The sequence below is a fragment of the Aptenodytes patagonicus genome, chromosome 6 (assembly GCF_965638725.1).
Source record: "Aptenodytes patagonicus chromosome 6, bAptPat1.pri.cur, whole genome shotgun sequence".
NCBI classification, from domain to species: domain Eukaryota; kingdom Metazoa; phylum Chordata; class Aves; order Sphenisciformes; family Spheniscidae; genus Aptenodytes; species Aptenodytes patagonicus.
The window spans coordinates 76792287-76806094 of NC_134954.1; the positions used below are offsets into that span (position 1 = coordinate 76792287).

A 13808-nucleotide genomic window follows, 5' to 3' on the forward strand; every position below is an offset into this window, starting at 1 on the left:
AGACCTTAGGTTTATTTATGTCCTAGCACGTTAAGAGCTTCAGTACACCGTTCTTTACACCAAACTGGCTGCCAATTTGATGAACCTCTCTGCCCTCAGCAGGAGTACAGTGTCTTTGATTAATGAGTGCATGCTTGTGGAAAAATGTAAGAACAGAAAATGGGGCAAAATCCACACAATTATGTCCCTACGCATCTGATGGACCACTGCAATATTTTTTGTCAAACTGGTTTTCTTTTGTACAAGAAAGGACTGAGGGCAGGGTTGTGGGGGGTACTTTGCTAATTGTATTTGGATACCACACACCACTGTTTTAAAATAAGTATCTGATAAAATGCAACGCGTTATTAAAGAATCTTTCAGCATTACAAAAACGTTATTAATTGATTTGTATTAATGAATTAAATAGGGTCACATTCCAAAAAAGTTAACTACATATTCAAAGTGAAGGAAAAAATACTCCCTAGAAGATTGCAAAGTTTTAGCTTCTTGTCCAACAGTCTCACGACTGAGATTCAAGCTCAAGAACAGCTCGGCAGAGTATTTTGTGCCTTTAAATCACCATATGTAATAAATATTCTAAAGAAAATCTAGCCTACATTTCCTGTAATTTGCAAGAAAACACTGGTAGGGTTCTCCATTATTCAGTAATTAAAATTCTTCATTGTCTCTTCCAACAATTCCAGAGCAGAAGTTCTGTGTGAGGCTCCAAAAAGAAGACAACATTATCTGATGGTCACTGCATTATTTCTAAACCTACCTTCTTTTCCAAGGTTTTATACTGCAAACATTACCCGAGACAAGTCTTTATACTCAGCAGTCCCATTGATTTCAATGGGACCATTATTACTGTAAACAGTCCATCAGGTAGACCAATTTTTCAGATAGTGCCTTTACATTTTTAGTAGTTTGAATTTTAAGGTTTTGTGTGATTCCTCCCTCAGGGGCTAGAAAAATCTCTGCAATCTCTTTTTGCAAACTACCAAGGCTTAACCCATTCAGCTCTTTACAATGCCTGACCTACATCAAGTGAAAAGAGTCTTAAGTCCTTTACACACAGAAAACAAGACATTCAGGAGGCCCTGATGGGTGCGAGTAGGAAGGCAATGGGAGAGATTTCACGTTAATGGCAACAGGCATCATCCTTCTGAGAGAATGAAACAGACACTGACAAGCACATCTTTTTTTTAAGTCCGTACTTTCAGAGACTATGTCTGAGAGATCATCCCTCACTAAGTAAGGTTTAAAAATGTATACTTTCTTTGATATTTGTCTTTTCCCCACGGATCTGAAAAACATTCACATAAAAAGAGAAGAAATTGGTACTAGGAATTGTCAAATGCATAAATCAATTCTGTTAAACTAAGCAGGGAAAAAACCTGTATCCTCCTTTCCTTGTTGCTACACTAAAAAACTGAAACAAGCATTAAGACTTCCTCACTCTCCGAGAGTGTTTCTTTCACCTGGTGGTTTCACTAAATGCTAATACCGCAGTAAAATAAATCACAATTTCTCCTCCCTCCCTCCAAAAAGAAAAATCGAAATGATACTGTAAAATTAGTAAGGTTTTTTTTTTTATTTCCACTTAAATCTCAACGTAATTTCTGTATCAGACTTTTTAAAGTCTATTGATTTTTTTCTTTTTAAGGAATGGCTCAAGCACAGCATAGCATTATATAACTGTAAATTTAGGGCAGTAAAGAGATAAAAGAGTAAGCAAGAACTTAACACAGCTAACATGTGAAACTGTGTGCTAATTGGATTAAATGTTCTACATAATTTTTTTTTTTTTAACTTAAAATTGTATGATTAAGAAACAAAGTAACAGAAAAATACTGCATCTTGCTTGGCCCTTCTGCAGAGACTGAATGAAGACATGGTCCCACCTTCTTCTAACAACTATGTGCACTCAGCTTACCTAGTCGAGTAGCATTACTCTCTGCAGAATAACAAACCACACATTTCAGTTTTCAAGGAAACATCTACCCAGCACACTACAGATTAAAGTCAGCGAAGACAGCTTTTCTTTCTACCTCTGCCATCAACTTCATGTGATGTTGGTAAAAGACTAAATCCTTCTGTGCATCAGAGTTCTTATGTGTGTAACAGTGAAACTAATACATTCTCACCTTCATAAAAGCACTAAGAAACACAAATAAAAAAACTAATGTGAATCTACTATTTTCCTTATGCAAATCTGGTGACTCCTTGTTGATTTGTTTGTTGCTTTTTTGGTTCCTGGTTAGTTTTTTTTTTAAACAAGCAGGCAAAAATTGGGGAGTGGGGTGGGGGAGGATCTATTTTCTCTAATCTTACTAATACAGTATCCTTGTTTCTGTTCCTCATCAGTAAAGAGTAAGCAGGGAAGAACTCCAAACTCCTACCACTCACTTAAAACAAAGATGCACTTTCATTCTACTGTTACACAGAAAGAATACAATAAAAATAGTTTTAAACTAAAAATGCAGCAGTATAACAGAAAATTTTTAAAAAGCATAAGTGTCAATCATGAAGAGGACATCTAATTTCCTTCTTTGATGCAGTGGGGAAGATCATCTGTACCTAAATTTTGAATTCTGCATAATGTGATCTTCACCACAGACTTCCAATTTCTTTAAAATATGTTGACCAACACATACTTACTACATTTTGTCAATGTTCAGGATGTTGTAAACTATCCAACAATCACAAAAACCACTGCTGTCCTTTACACCTGTGTCAGTGTTTCTTCTGATGGCAATTTACCATCACAAACTAGTTTATAATGTGGTAGGACATAGTTTACTGAATGTACTGTAGTAAAACAAAATTAACTCAAAAGTTGAACCACACTTGGGAAAAACTGGTAGACTTTGGGAATCTTCTTTGGGCAAAATTATCTAAGTGATGAAAACACAAAGTACCACTCTCCTGTAATCTTGTATTAGAATAAAGTTTTCTGATTTAAAAAAAAAAAACAAACCAAAACAAAAAAAACACCAACGAACCCAAACTATTTGGTTTTATTTAAAGATACCTGTATCGGGGACGGGACGGGGGGATACGGGGGGATACGGGGGGGGGCGGAATCACAGTGAAGCAATTTGAACTGTGGGATGCCCTTACTGTGTCAGGGTGTGTGTGTGTGTAGCAAATTGCATTTTTGGTTGTGCTAAGTCTACCTCCCAGCAGCTAAGATCTCTTAATCCCAAATATGCCATTATAAGAATATTATAAAACTAAACGCAGTCAAGTACTAATGCCTCCTTTCTCTAATTCAGGGAGATGAGACAGAGAGCACAAACTTCCTTTTCTTTGCAACTGTGATATTCCACATCTTGTGTAGGAACAGAAAAGTAGCAACAAAGACATTAACAATTGCAGTTCAAGCTGGGAGTGACTGTTCTGTTTCAATTCAATGACACCACTAATGGCTTCTTAGCAGTTCCATGAAATCAACCAGCTGTCAAGTCGATGCATCAGAAGGAGCAGTTATGCACTCCCATAAGAAAAAGCAACACATCAGGATGTTTTGCAAAACATCTGCTCCTTTACACTGCAGTTCTATAACAAACATGCAAACAAAGAAAACGAGAAAAAGGGCAACAGGACCTAAAAAGAAAGACTTCCATTACTTTCTTATTTGCATTTTCAGTGTCTCCCAAAAAGACAAAAAATTCAGACTTGTAGCACTTTCTTCTTATCATAAGGTCAGTATAAAGATTAAACAAATACACTGCAGTGGTCAACCAATGCTTATTCCCTCATAATATAAAAAAATTGCTAATTTATCTTTTGAAAATGCAAAAGCATCTTATTACACGTTCATGAAAATCAACTATTTCTCACCAAAAGGTACAAAGCATGTATTTAGTTATCTTTCCCCTAACACTAGTCAAATAATTTTACAATGTTATTGACAACCTACAATAATCTACAAGAACGACTCTTAAAAACAATTACTTTTTGTGGGAACACTGACTTGTAAGGAACCCAGCACAGTGGGATTTAGTTTAAAAAAAAAAAAAATTAGGATGAGAAATACCAGTACCACAATTCTGGTTTATTTTCAATATAGTCACAAAACCTTATTTTGTGCCATTCAGAAGAGACTTTGGGTCAGTAATGAAAAGGGAACATTGCCTGATCCTCTGAAGAAACATTTTTGCTCTCCAGAGAGTTCTATTTATGAAGAACTTCATCACAACCTGATATTAATACTCCATTGCTTACAAGGAATTGGTACCATCTACGATTAAACAAATATCCCCTGCTTGAAGCGAACATAAAATTTCTTGAACATCAAAGAGATCCCTTAACAACTCCTAATGCCTCCTCTATACACACTTCACAAAAATTACCTTGCTACCATTTTCTTAATATTATGTAGTTTATTGATTTTGCAGCATTGTGACAAAAACGTGTATGTAGTTTATTATAGGTATGAGATGTCAAGTATACGATCATTTTCTGAAACTACTTATCCTCTGTTGCTCACCATTTATAACCTGTCAAATCTTCTAGACCTTTGTTGCATGTATAATTTAGAGCCATCTGTTGTACATGCTTTCAACTATTTAAACATTTTCATCTACCTAATATCCACGTAGCTGGCAAATACTCAATTCAAGCACAGTTTCTGATGCATTTAAAAAAAAAAAAAAAACCCACACCAAACCACACACAACCCCCTCGAGGTAAGCATCTGACATTTGTTCCAACATAACCTTAAGGACACTTTAGGTACATCATTCAATGCTGACTTGGATAGGAAAAAAAACTCTTGATGTACTAACAGCTATTCTCATTACTTTCTATGTTAACTGTTGACAATGTTTTTCCCAACCCTGAAGACAAAGAATATGCAAATTGAATACAGGCAGTTTCATGTTCTCGTTAGTGTGACTGTAAATATGCAGCAAGTAAGATGAGTATAGGAAAAAGAATGGAAAAACAGAACTTTACCTACAATAGTTATTTCTTATCAAGTACCCTGTGTTTCACTAAGTCATATCATGTGACTAGAAAAACTTTTATGAGATTTTAAAAAAAAAGTGCAATTGAGAAGTAAATTAACAGAACAGTACCTTTTATTGTTTCCCTTTTCACAACAGCTGACACAGAGCTTATAGCCAGAGGTAAAGAGATTTTTTTTTTAAATTGAGTTTAGCATAGTAACTACATTTTGCCACCCACATTATATAGTATCTGGAACATAACCCAAAGTAGACGTAACATATATATAGGTACTCTCCAAGCAGAACCTTTTAACAATATAGCTTAGTAAGTTTGTTGTTTCCAAATATGCCCCCTAAATCTGTCATTTAAACATGGAACAACTGTGTATTTCCATGTTCCTCATCCCAAGTAGAAACTGTTTATTCCTCAGAGAAGATTCTGTACCAAGTGTTTCATGTAAACTTCATGTCAGATTACTACTTTCTGTAAACAAAAATAATGCAAATCTCCAGATGATTTGTTATTTAACAGAAGAACTTTGGAATGTTTTTTTTACACAACCAAACAGTTAAGCAAGCATTACGTATTAAATACTAAAGGCCAGGACAAAAAAAAAAGAGGGGGGAAGGGTGGAGAATAACCCAAAAAAATAACCCACAATTATTTCTCTACCTGTTACAAAATCAGATACCAGATGAAGAAGCATATTCTTAATGTTCCCTGAACATGCAGTCTCAACTAGGAACCTTTCTCTTTAAAGTGCGGTTTACAACACGTTAGATCAGGAATTCCGGGGTAAAGCACAGACTCTTGGAAAAATTCCCCTTAAACTTTACATGACGTCACCGTCTGTCCCTGTAACATTTCCTAAACTTTGAGTCTTATCCAAAAGGACTTTCAGGATTTCCACTCATTCCCTCCTAAAAGAGGCGGACAGACTTGGGAATAAAAATTTGCCCAAGATGGCGAAAGGCTCGTTGTTTAGAGGGCAGAAAAATGGAGGATATTGTAATATACACAAAGGGATAAATTTCAACAACTCGGCCCAGAGCTGCAGCTGCTTGTTTCTCTTTATAAGGAAGCAACACGCACAAAAGATAAAGGCGGAGGGGCCCGCAGTGAGCCGGGTGCGCAGAACGGCGCCCGCTCCCGGCCCACCCCACACCCCGCCGCTCTCCTAGCGCACACCGCGGAGTGGGGTACACCTACGCACCCGCGTTCGGGAGCGCAAAGGTACGCGGAGGCCAGGGGACGCCCATGAAGAGGCAGAGCGTGCTCCGGCCGCCTCCTCGCGGCCCCTTCCCAGCGGCCGCTCCGCGCGGCCCCACCGAACGCCTCACGCCGCTCCGCGCCCGCGCACCGCCGACTGGCATGACTGGGCCAGCCTGACAGCCTCAGCCGGCGGGCCAGCGCCGGACAAGGAGAGAGGGGCAGCTCGGCGGCGGCGAGAGGAGAGTAGGAGTGCAGGCGGGGGACGAGGGGCGGGAGGGCCGGCGCGGAGCGCACCGCGCCGCACCACACAAAAGAGCCGCCCCGGCGGCCGCCGCCAGCCGCTGCGCCGCCCAAGAGGCTGCGGGCGATCGCCGGCAGAGACGTGACCGGCGCCGCCCGGCCAAGGGACGGGCTTGCGGCCGTGAGTAAAGTTTAAAATCGCTTGGGACCCAGGCCGTCCCGTCTCGAAACACCCCGGCCCCGGCCGCTTCCCCAGGACTCGCCTCCCCGCGGCCCCTCCGCCTCCCGACCGCAGCCCTGCCCAGGCAGGGCCCCATGGCGGGACCCGCACTCGCGCCCAGAGACGCGGCCGGCCCACCACAACAAAGAGGCGATACGCACCGGCAGGGAAACGGTCAGTGAGGCAGACGCAGCCTAAACTAGGAAACCCAAGCACGAGCTCAGCGTGGCGAAACGCTGTAACGTTTTAGGTGTTCATCTTGAAGAAAAACTCCCCCCGCTCTCCACACAGAGCGGGATGAGCGGCTCTAACTCACCTCCACAGTTCGGGAGAGCGCTGCCTGTGTCTCAGGTGGCTGAAGGCTAGGGTGTGCGTGCCGGGAAGGCGTCCCTTCCCCGCGCCCTCCAGAGTCTAAGGCAGCTCGGGGAGGGGGCGGGGGTGCGGGTGCGCGCGCGGGTGCGGGTGCGCGCGCGCGCGCGCGGCGGGCGCAGTGCCGGCCGCTCCGTGCCCCTCGCCGTCGCGCCAGACTAAGCCGGTCCTTCCTCAAGGTTTATTCAGCTTCACCAACCAAAAGTGACGTCAACCAGCCCAGCTCCTCTCTCCCCAACAATGCAAGTTGCTGTTAACAAGACGGGAAAAAGAGAGAATTGTTTATCTCGTTCCAGCCCCGGTAATAAATGACCTATCGGCTCCTAAAAGGAGCAGGCGAGCGAGCTGCATGCCGGCTGCCCAAGCGCAGTCTTCACACGCACTCTGTACAGTCATTTTTCGTTCAGAAAAAGTTACGAACAGTTCATGTTTTTCAAACAACGACAAAAAGATGCAAGTCTGCAGCTGGTCTTTTTTTAATGATGGCTTTACCGATCGGGGGAGAAACACGGTTGCCCACCTTAAGTACCTAAATTAATTCTTACACTGCAGATTAAGTTCAGTTAAAAAAATAAATTTTAATGTAGCAACAAAGAGTCTGTGATACAAACAAGAGCCATCTACTGAAGGAAAAAAAAAAAAGCGACCCATTTCCAAAAGAGGAGACATCTTAAAGAAACCTAGCAAATCAGAAATTTACAGTGGAAGCAACGTTCAACTTTTATGCTCTAGAAGAAGCAGATAAATTAAATTCAAGTGAAACAGGCAACAGTGGGGGAATTAAGTTAAAGTTATGGGGAAGTATTAAAATTCACCAGCTATTGACACAAGAATTTAAAAAAAAAAAAAACAGTACATTGTTTAAATACCGATGTTCTCACCTTGCCTGAAACAACCTATACAGGTTATTTGCAAAAAAGTAAAAGCTGTGCTTCCATATACCAACCCTTCAAACTACACACATGGTATCCTCCTCTTTTTTTCTTTCTTTGGCATAGTCTCAAACTCAGGCAGGGTTAAAGTACACTTCAAGAGCCAAAGGACTGCTCCCTATAAACCGTAACACTATAGATTTAAAGTTATACCACAGTGCAATGAAGAAAATCTAAGTGATTTTAGTATGAGCTAGTAACAATCATACTTGCAGAATTCAAGAATACGTTCAGCTTGTTAACCTTGTTAAATACTACATACAAGCATTTTAAAAATCAACATTATTTCTAAATAAAGCTGATCTCAGCATAAAGAAATATGCATATGTAGAAAGATGCCATTGTTTTCTGTTTCCTCTTCAGCCACTGGCTGTGATTTTAATTGTGCTGGAGGATCTTCATTAGTATTAACACATGGGGAGATTTCACAAAGCTGCTTCATTAGGAAAAAAAAAAGCTTGGCAGGCTAGCTCTTTTTGCATGCAATGAGAATGTCAGCCTTACCTCGGTCATTTGTAACATAATAAGTGCAAGCACAATGATTGCAATGCAGGAACACTGGGGGAAGGGCAAAAATGCTGCCTAATACGGATATGAGAAAAGAAAGCTTCTCATTACACAGTAAAATGTATGCTAAAAATTAGTGAAGATGATGTCTCATGAGACTCATGCTAAATACATTAATGTGCTGATACGTTTTTAATTATTATTTTTGTACTAGTTTATTTCATTCCCAGGATTCACATCCAGCAGCAAAGGTTTGCTAGCATTTATTGATTTTTTTTGTCCGCCACATTCCCGGAATACAGATTTTAATCATTTCACTACACCACACTCAGTAATTTCATTAAAAACTGGAACCTTCCATCCCCAGAAAGGCATTTAATTTCAATGACACACAATTTCTTTGAGCAGCAAACTGTCTCAACAGTAAAAGCTGGCCTAAGGTTCAAATGCATAATTTAGTCCTGAGTTCTACATGCTCTGCATTCCTTTGAAGCTATAATTTGACTAACTACCTAATAACTGTAATAAGGACAATGATTTCCTTATAATATGTTATTAACCCATATTTAATTAACTCAGAGGCCAAGCTCTGTACATGTTTGATTGGGTCAGTACCTCTCTAACCTCAAAATTTACTAATAATGGTCTTGAAAAAAGAGTGTGGGATAAGAATGAGTATGGGTACAATAAATAGCTGTTTTGCTCAGAATGTTATGCATCAAAAACTCATGCATTTTCCAAGACAACAATATTGTCACTCAGGAGATAACAGGATTTTATAAGGGGAAACAAACAATGGATTTAGATAATTCACTATCAAATTTACTGGCTGTTATGTACATATTTAATATCTCTGCTTGTAACATTTAAAATAAATTCTAGTATCAATTATTATTATGACTACTCTAAATAACCATTCTAAATACATTTTTGATGTTAATAAGCCGAACCATAGTATCTTGTGAAAAATAAAGACGTGTATGTTTGGACAATGTTATGTAATCTTTGTTTTCTGTAATGCTCAGCAGGACAGAATTTAATCAACTTGAATACAGAACCACAGGCCCCAACACATACTACTTCTCACAAAGTTTAGTCAATTATCCAAATTTAAACCACTAGGTTATATTTAAACATCAAAATATGAACAATATACTTCTCATTGCACTGAATATTAATTTGGCCTTCAGTCAACAATTTAAAATAGTTTTAGGTAACTACATAGTATTTCATAGTCTACACAAAAACATGTTTAAAAAGTTACTGTTTTTCCAGTGGTCACAAACAAATCAGTTTTACTACTGCAAAACTTACTAAGGTTTTAAAAATGTATTAACAATTCCTTTGTTTTAATATGCTTATTCAACAGAAGCTGTTGTTACTGGGTGCTACTGATGCATTTAAAGTGATTAACTATTACATCAGAAGCGTTCCTAGCTTTCAAATTTGGCTGTTCTCCCCCAGGCAATATTAAAGCTGTAATTCTCAATTTTTAAAAAATGCAAATTCAAACAGCAAACTGTATACTACAAAAACAGGATTCTTGTTTCTTTTGCTTTCTTTGTATGATGAATTAATTACAAATATAGTTAGCCTTTGCATTCTTTTCGGGCTTCCAGTGTAAGTGCCATAAAAGAAAAAAAAAACAATATACCATGTCAGAGTACTGTCTTGTAGTTCCTTTTGTCTTTTCTGCTATGCTTATTGACCCTATCATTAATATTTCTTTAACTAGTTACACCCACCAATGCATTCATAAACTTAATTGCTGAATTGGGAGAAAACAGAAATAAAATCAAGTAAGCTCCATATTTACAGATATGTAACCTTACACATTTGAATAATTATACTGATGTCACTAGGACATAGTGACATACATAAATGCCTGGAAGGTCAAGCCCAAAATTCCTATGGCACTATGTAGGTGGAGTTCACTGTAATGATCTCCCCAAAGGCAAAGCCAGTTTAAGAGGTTCCTCTCTTCTCCACCCCTATTCACGGGTTAACAGCACAGGTTTACAACCCTTCATTTGTAGCAATTCAGCTGTTTGCGGGGCTACACTCTAAGGTCAGTGAGTAAAGTTAAAAAACACACAAACATTTCCAGACTCTGATCTTGTAACATGGTCTATTCTAGGCAGACCTTCTTATCCACTTAAACAAACAAAAAGCCTTTGAAAGTGTTTTAAAAGGCTATGCAGTATTCACTAGAGGCTAGAAACTATACTATATACTCCCATTAACAGATGTCCTAGAGTAGTGTTTGCAAAGCATGTATTTTATTACTATAAAATATATTAAATATATTAAAACGGATTTGACACACAGTAAGGACCAGCAGAAAGAAAACAACAAAGTTTTTGCAAGGTTAGTAGGACTAGTCATTCCTCTGAGGAAGGGTAGAAACAGTTAGCATTTAATGCATGCTATTAATAAAAAAATATAAAGGTCTATTTTCATAAAATCTGGATATACCATTCAACTTTGATGTGCAATCTAAGTTTTAAAACATTACATTCAAAAGTAATAGTGTAAACCAGTTGAAAGCATAGCCTTTTTGCTGAATTTACTGTGTTTAGGAGGTTTATTCTCATCAGAGATACTTGTCGGCATCGCAGAAGTTATGCTAGCACACTCTGACGACTATTTATATAAGTTAACATGTCTAAGTACTCCTGGCTTTAAGCTCTTACACCCCTGGTTTTATTATGTCCTCCTAGAGTAGTCAAATGAGGATCTACTTCTTCTCACTGTAATAAAAGAGGTTACAAGTACAAAAGGCCAAGGAATCTTTAAAAACACAAATAAGTTTATATACAATATAAAACAAATGTAATAGCTTTGCAACTGGATTGATGTGTTCACCACTGTGTTGCTTCCATTAAGAAATGCTGTTTAATTGCTGAAAATCAGCATGTAGGTAGCTTTTCTTCTAAAGCTTTGCAAAGGCGCCGAGGCAAATGAATCCCCAGAAAAATATCCATAACTGTTTGCAAGAAATACAGATTTGAAGTCAGATGACCTGAACAAGGGCAAAAATAAGAACTTCCAAAGGATGGGAAAGAATCTAGACTGCAACTTCACACATAGTATCAAAGCCTAAAAATCTTCCCTAAGGAGCTTCTGCATCAGCCTATGTTACAGACAACTTACCAAATACGCTTACTAGAAAGTGCACTCTTCTTATCACACATCTCACTGTGAAAGAGAGAAAATGAGCTACGAGTTATTTTATTTCCCTTCAGTCCTCAATTGTTAAAGGGTACTTCTGCTCTTATTAAAAGATAGAGAAATCTATGATTTATTCTGCCAACCCCATTTTAGCAGTGTCTCATACTCCAACCTTGCAGCTTCTGTAGCTCCTCCAGCATCTCTTCCACGTCTTCTCCCATCTGAAAGCCCGAAGTGTAAACAAAAAGTGTTTTTATTGACCAAATTTAATCACTAACAATGAGAAATGTCAGTTCATGCTAAACAATTAAACTATTAACCCTTTAAAAGTAGATAGATAAAAAAATATTCTTCACTATGTCCCCTCTATACTGGTATTCTCATTCCATTTTACAGTTAAAATATATGGCTCTGTCTTGTACTCAGAACCAATGTTTGATTCTAAGTACTAGAGTGCTTTCAGCTGCAAGTTGTTTGGGCCAGATATCCAGGATGTAACTTTGACCCTTGGAATGAATGAAAAATAAGCTTATTTTAAATCTTTCAGTCAGGTAATAAAATACTTCTACGTTAGAAAAGACTTAGGTTACTTGTTTCTATTTGACTGGAAAAACACCAGCCTTACCAATAGTAATGTTAGCAATTAAGGTACTGAAAATCTTTTATTACCATGAGAGCTCAAGTTGTTTTGTCAAAATCTTTGCAAAATAAAGTGACCAAAAAAGATACATATAAACAAAAAAATCGGGGGGGCAGGGTTGTATAATTTTCTTCTAAGTCTTTTATAAGAAATAAGACAGGGAAATACTAACTTGCAAATCCAGTTAATTTTTATCTTCTTCCAAAAAAATCAGATGCTTTTTGCTATTTAGGCATATTTGGCATTTCCCCTTCCCTGTATATCTCCACGAAATACCTTATAAAATAGCTTAGTTAATTTGCTTCATGTCTATGAAGCTCTCTTTTTCCTGGACCAAAATTAAAGCTGAGTTTTCTCTGATCAAAGGATGTAGTGTGGTTTTTTTTCCCTCCTGATGCTTCTTTAACCACCAGGATTCAAAAAAGCCCACCTCAAAATTTAGTGTGGATCTGTAGTAATGACACCCACAAGTGAAAAGAAGCTCTTTCGGGGTGGAGTACAACAGCTGTTTCACAGCAGACAAGACTACACAATAGTTTAGGACAGGAAGTGATGGCATCTCTTATTAAACTATAGCTAAGCAGGAAATAACCTTATGTAATTAGCCAACTTGGAATCTGGCCAGGTCACAAGGATTAAGAACTCTTGCAAAAAGTTCAGCACACTCTTCAGTAATTGTCCATGAACTTAATTTGAAAGCACAGCATATATGTGCTACTGCATGTATAGTACGGTATGCACCGAAAGAAGCTCTGACAAATTATTTTGTCAGTATATACATATTCAGGTTGCACTTGGGCTATTAAAGACAAGTTACCTTTAGTATGCTTCAAATAGTTTTATCCATAAAATACCATGCAGTTGGCTACCTTTAAAGCTACATCGAATTTATACATATTGTCCAGCTGATTTTTAGTATACCAAAACAGAATAATGCAGAATTTCTTTTCAACACTCACCAATACTGCGATACAACAGAGATGTTTTTTGATTGGTTGGGTGGGTTTTGGTGTTTTGTTTTTCCTTTTTTAAAGAGATGCATGCTGGCCAAATTTTACTCTATCAAGATCTCTGGCGCCTGCAAAACCTTTTGTTCTGAGGCACCAACTGTCTTTGCTTATGCAGTTCAGATTCTTAGGCTTCTAGCTCTTCTCTTAGCCTATCCTTATTGTGTTTACAAATAATGTTGCTAAATGTATTATAAACACACTTTTATCTTTTAAGAACTTGGTGATGCATCCATAAAATAGAAAATATATAAAACAGAATAAGGATAACTGCAAGAAAGCTAACCTGGGGGATGAGTTGGATGAATTTACAAAACCATGTTCATAAAGAAAAAAAACAACATCCTAAAATACCATTCATCCAACATACACGTGTATGTTTGATCAAAGTAACCCCCTGGTACCTTTCAGTTACAAAAGACTATTAACTACTTCTTCCCAGAAAATGATTTAACTTAATCTGATACTGTATCATTGCAGATAACTTCATTGATTTGATTAAATATGGCAGATACAATAACTGGTGAAGTAATTTAAGACAAAATATGCAATATGACTGACTCATCTCTTCA

The 13808-nt window shown here is 38.2% G+C and overlaps 1 protein-coding gene across 1 annotated transcript in view; it reads right to left on the reverse strand.

Annotated features, from left to right (window-relative positions):
* Positions 1-7018, reverse strand: part of BAZ2B (bromodomain adjacent to zinc finger domain 2B) — a 168901-nt gene extending 161883 nt beyond the window's left edge. The window contains exon 1 of the mRNA XM_076343263.1: positions 6927-7018. The gene's annotated coding sequence lies outside the window, so the exon portion shown is untranslated. The remainder of the gene's footprint in view (positions 1-6926) is intronic.
* Positions 7019-13808: the final 6790 nt, after the last annotated feature.